This window comes from Semicossyphus pulcher, unplaced genomic scaffold (genome assembly GCF_022749685.1).
Source record: "Semicossyphus pulcher isolate SPU_LCO1_2020_fin unplaced genomic scaffold, fSemPul1.0.p SCAF_10, whole genome shotgun sequence".
NCBI classification, from domain to species: domain Eukaryota; kingdom Metazoa; phylum Chordata; class Actinopteri; order Labriformes; family Labridae; genus Semicossyphus; species Semicossyphus pulcher.
In genome coordinates this window covers 31,841,372-31,847,541 of record NW_027211604.1, presented here as the reverse complement: position 1 = coordinate 31,847,541, position 6,170 = coordinate 31,841,372, and positions in this window count along the sequence as shown.

Genomic DNA, 6,170 nt, shown 5'->3' with positions numbered 1-6,170 from the left:
AATAACCACATATTCACCTCAGACGCAGCAATTAATGATGAATGAATGAATGAATGAATGGCAATACAAAGAAACCCCTGATTGCTCCAGAAGGCAAAGCCATAAGCACGATATTGTAATTAGATCAGGTGTGATAGGCAGCTTGGTATTTAACAGCCTCTGCAATCAGGGTATAAATGCATGTGTAAAAGGGGGATTGTGACATGTTGTGTAAAGAGCTTTTAGTGATCGGAAGATTTGAAAAATGCTCTATATGTGCAGTCCATCTGCAATGATACTCTGATATGAAATTCTTATTATGAAACAAGCCAACAGTACCTTCTCTGAAGTCTTTACAGTTGTCCTCCTCTTATTCTAGTCTGTCTGGACATGCATGGAAGATTGAGCATTATTTCTTCACAATCAATAGTGAATACTTTAAAGTCTCTGGATGGACAACAATCCAGTGAGAAAAAGTTTTTTTAATTCTGAAGACAGAAAGAAACAGCTGAAAAGTGAGCAAAATGTATGCAGAATCTAATGTTCAACACTAATTATGTTTTTCTAATTTCTGTTTCATCTATTTGGGTGCTGTCACTGTATATTGTTTTCAAGTTAAAGCTGAGTCCTCTCAGCTGCTGTAATATTAGAGGTGGGTTGTCTTTACTGACCACCAGAGTCTGCTGTTTGGACACAAATGACAAAAGTCATGAGAGGAATATTCATAAGCCCTACTGCATCATCAAGTCAGTTTTATTCAGCCGAATGTCAAAATACAATTGATTCAAGAGGCTTCACATTCTATACAGCATAAGAAAAGTGTTTTTGTTTTTTTGTTAGGTCAGGTTAGTTTGTTAGGTCAGACAAATCACCCCGAAAAATCCTTTAAAAAAAAAGCCAGAGGAAGAGCCAGAGAGGAGGGATCCCTCTCTGAGGACAGACAGCATGCAATCAATGTATCATGTGTCATGTATGTAATTGATAGACCAGCACAGTTAAATTGTGCTGTGGACAATCAACATGAAAACAATTTTTGATGAAAATATGTATGACAAATATGCATATTATATAATGCCATTTAGACATTTACCCAATAGACACTGTTATTTCCTATTTTAAAATAAAATATTGCTCTCTCAATATTAATACTTAGATACACAGAAATAGATTACTCGAGATCAAATTTCCTACTGAAAATTAAATCAAGCAACATTTCTACTCTCACCTTTGAACAGGTCTTAAGCTTCTCATTGGTGGATCCGCCCTGATGCGACAAGTAATCCCTCTATTGCATTGGTCTTCGAGTCCTGTCAATCGAGACGCGAACCAGCAACCAGCGACCAGCCTCTGCGTTGCTAAGGGAAGTTAAACAGCTGCGTCAAGCTCACCAGAATTGGCCCTGAAGTCAGATGAATTTGTATTCAAAATAAAAGTACTTTAGCTAAGGCCATAAGAATATCTTATATGTATTATATGAATATAATGTAAATAATAACAAATACTTTGTTTGAGCAATATGTTTTTCAATGTTTTAAAAACCGCTCAATTATTGCAATGGCTGGTGTGTGTGATTTTATCATGTTGTAATCTCATTCTTATTGCATTGACTGGAAATTCTATTTATTTATTTATTTATTTATGTCCCACTTAATTGTAAATATCAACCATAGAGATAAAATCAGAGACGGCTGTTTCACATGACCGGTAGGTCTATTTTTTCTATAAAAATGTATTGCTAATGAGTGTTTTACTTTGAAAGCTATAAACGGAAGTCATGTTACTCCGTGTGGCTGTCTTGTTCCTAGCACTTAAAACTGTTGGTAACGCTGTCAGTTCATATGGCTAACGCTACTGTACAGTAGCGTGTTAAATAATAAAGAGATGTGGCAGATCGAGGACTGTGCTGCTTTTTTATCAGGGGAAATTTCCAGCGAATTCACAGTCACCATTTTTCGGAATATGAAAATACATGGAGGCATTTGAGAGCCATGCTTTTTCTCCCACATTTGGCAGGAAGGCATTTTCCTACAACCAGGGCTCTCACTGGGAGAGCATCATTTCATTTGGCACTGCTGCTGGCTGGTGATGTAGCATGAATGCTAGCTAACTTATATGCAACATGCATGTTAATATTTAACCGTTGAAGACGGTTAACACGGCAGCGTAAGAGGAATTTTTAATGTCATGATTTTTCGTTCCCCGCTTCATGGAGATCACACACACGTCCCCCCGCTGTTCAGTATCTCCAGACTCAAACTCTGAAGTGACTGTTACGTGTTAGCTGACACGAAAAAAACACAAGACCGGCAGACGTTTCTCTTTAAACTCAACATCAATTTATCCTCCCTCAGAGAAAGGTGGCGCACCCTGTACTCTACGCATCGACTGGCAGGTCAAAGAAGCCTTGTGTATTGACAGTCAGACAGGATTCATGATGTGGACCAGCTCCTCAGACAGGGGACCGACCCAGCACTGTCACACCACAAGGGCTGTGTGTGACATTGGACAGAACAGAGAGTGTTAACTCAGGCCTGCCCTTTGACCTGACAGCTCCTACTCAACATGGGACACTAAACCAACTTCTCTAGACAGTCCTCATCAAACTGTGTTGTCCACCCATCTGTCTCCAGTTCAGCCTTGTAACTTGTCTGCGTGCAATAGGCTTTTGGGATGATCAGTGAGTCAGTCATGTCAACAAATCTGTGTACTGCAAGTTCTTCAACTGAAGGAGTTTTTTTTAAATGGACCCAGGGAGAGTTTAAACACAACCTCTGTTCCCAAGCATGCTCACATTAAAGATCCTTGAGTTACTGTGCTTATACAGTAGGTAAAAGTTGAAGACGCACTGCTTGAGTGAACCTTACCTGAGCTTCTTCTGGACAACTTTTGGTACTGTACTCATCTGGGACAGCGAAATCTAAGATCAACTTCTACTCCTGTTTGATGAGCGCAGACCCCCTGGATGCACCTTCAGGGCCCCTTGTCCCTGGACTCCACTTTGAGAGATACTGATTTAACAGCTGAGCTTCAAAACACGTCCCGTTCTGTCAAGAAATGACTTTTTTGACAAAGCATAGGTCACTGAACTGGAAGGCTTAGCAAGAGTAACGTTTACAAAAAGTCAGCCATGCCTATCAGAAAAAAAGGTGAGTTACTGTATGTGTTAGACATATGAAAGTTTAGCTCAATGTGTACAAGATGTCACATGTTGACAATGTGTCACATTTGTCAACATTTGAAGTTAAGCTTGGTTGTCCAGCCTGTGCTTTCTAAAAGAATGTTTGCAGCCTGCTGTGAGTTCAGCTGTATAGGAAGGTAACCCCACATAAAGCTCTCTAAACTTCTCTCTATACTTACAGTCTTGTATTGTATGTATTGTATGTATAGAAAGAGGGCTGATATCCTTTCTGTTGTCATATTATATCATTATATACAATTTTGTCACTTACAAAATATTGTAAAATTAATATATATGACACATATTTATCATATGAAGATAACAAACCAAGAAACACGAATGGCTGTCTTATCTGCCCCCTCTTTTGCAGACACAGCTCGAGCCTTGGGGCTTCTGGAGGAGTACTGCACTAAACTGAGGAAGCCAGAGGAGCAGCAGCTCCGAACTGCCATTCAGAGAGTAATGGGGATTTTTAAAAGCAACCTGTTTGAAGCTCTTCTCGGTAAGTGTGTAAAGCACAATCAAGCCATCAGGCAACTGGTATATTCTCTCAACTTTATATTGTTTTGTTGTTTTTAGAAAAACGAAAGAATTTTAAAGCAGTGTCACATATTTGAAATACTAAACCTACACACGCCTGTGAATAATTAGATAGTGTATGAAGTAAAGTTTAACAGATAGCTTTTTATAATTGATGTGACTAAACCATAAACACTCCCATGTCATATGAAAAGCATCCACAGTGTGACAAGTCCAGTCCAGTCCAGTCTAGTCAACACACAGGCCCCTAAGTTCATTAGAGATGAGGGTGCTGAGAGAAACTCATGAAACATCATACAAATTACATAACAGCAGTATTAATTTTTATATCAATCACTATGTTTATGTAACAATTATTAACAATAATGCAAGCCTATTGCATTATCGTATTTTTAAACCTGGGCCCTATTTTAACATATTTCGGGGTCTAAGTGACTAAAATCTTCAAAAATGTCGGAATTGTTCCCGTAGATTGCTTCAGCCAGTGGCTGCAAAACAGGCTGTAATGTCTTTAATGTAATTTCCATTCGATGCCCCATTGGTTTTCCCCCGTACAAAATGTCCTGTATGATGATTTTAGAGTGCACTGGCAGACAGTGATCAATCTATTCAGGCGCTGTGGGTTGACTTCATGATCTGCACACAACTTAAAGCCTCTGACCACCCTCCTAAGTGTGGCTTCAGAAATGTCATTTCCTAAACCAGAAAGCCATGGGGCCACAGAGTTGGATTCCATTATCGTGAGCAATAGTGACAGAGACTCAAGGTATGTTGTAGCATGTAGATGTACCATATATTTACAACACGATTTATGTAAATCTATCCATCACATGCTTCAAAGTAAAATTATTCTTATATACAGTAAAGCTTACATTATTTTCCGATGTTCTTTGTCTATGCGCCAGAAGAAGAACTTAAATCCATTTACTTGAATTTAATGTCTAAGCACAACATTCAGTCAGTTAGTGCAACTTACCTGGCAATTAGGCTGATTTACGATCAGATAACAAGAGTGACAATCAGGTGGAAAGAAAAGTAAAGCAGTAGAACAGCATTTTAGGAAGCAATTTTAATATCCAGGTATGTCAGTTCTATTTTATTGACTTGACCCTCCCCGGGTCTTTGGTCTCTAGCAGAGTGCCATGAACCCATGGAGTCTGCAACAGTCTGTAAAAGATAATCCTTTATTGATCCCCAGAAGTGAATTAGTTATATTTCAGAATCAGAATGAGAATCAGCTTTATTGGCCAGGTATGTACACACAAGGAATATGACTCCGGTATTTATCTATTATTCAGATATCAGTACACACGTCCCGGGTTCATTAGGGTTTGGGTCCATTATTTTAGACCTGTGAAGACATCTAGTTTGCATTCCTGTGACTGCTGTCCCTACACTTAGTTTAAATTTATGTCACTGTATACTCAGTCCTTGCAAAATTAATAATTTCTTTATCATTTTCATTAATTAGAAATAATATTGCATCCAACTCTGCTTTGCTTTTGTCTCATCAATGGTATGTTGACCATGGAGGACAAAAGCCAGATAACTGTCAGGGTCAAACATCAACATTTTTCTGCAGTAAGCTAAATTTTACACCCCAGTTGCTGCAGACTCTACCGGTCAGTGTTTTTCACCGAGGTGGCATTGTCTAACAATCAGCAGGCCATCAGCCTATTAGCAGTTTCATGGATCTGTATCACTGAGACATACTTTGTTTCCTTTTCCACTTATCAGTGACTAGTTCAGTGTCCATTAGGGGCAGTCGGATGGCTTGGCCCCCGGAAGTGCTGCTTGCAGAGTTCTCTTGGACTACTCCCTCGGGTCCTCAGAAATACTCCTGCCACGGGTGAAATCAATTGTATAAACGCTTGGCAAGGAAAAACTACACATAACTGGCTACTGTATGTTCAAGCTATAGGTCTGTGGAGGACAAGTTCTGCCAGTTAAACATCTGCAGTGCAAGTATGCCACTATTTGCAGACACCATATTGGAGAGGTGCATTTTTTCCCCTTGTAGTTCATATCTTAAACATTTCTCACCCAAGGTACTTCCAACTGGACACTTCAGAATCAGAATCAGTTTTGTTGGCCAAGTATGTGGGCACATACAAGGAATTTGACTCAGTTTTTTCTTAACTCTCAATGTACAGACACGCTTCACTCCCTCAGGTCCTCAGTAATAGACACACAAAGTTTAAAGTTGATTGTATTAACTGTTACAGGATAGACTTACGTCTTGACCCCACAGGATCCGTGTCCGGCGCGTTCCGTCTGTGCTGCGGTTCTGGTCCGTCAGACAGCGTAAGCCCTCGCCCACAGGAAGCGTGTCTAATCCGCAGCGCAGTGAAGCGCTGGCCCAAGCAGCTGGATTCGCGAGATCACAAGATAGCGGGAGAACTACATTATCGCACGAGAATTGCGAAATCACATGATAACATTAATGTTAAACAGAGCAACACACAAACAGTTG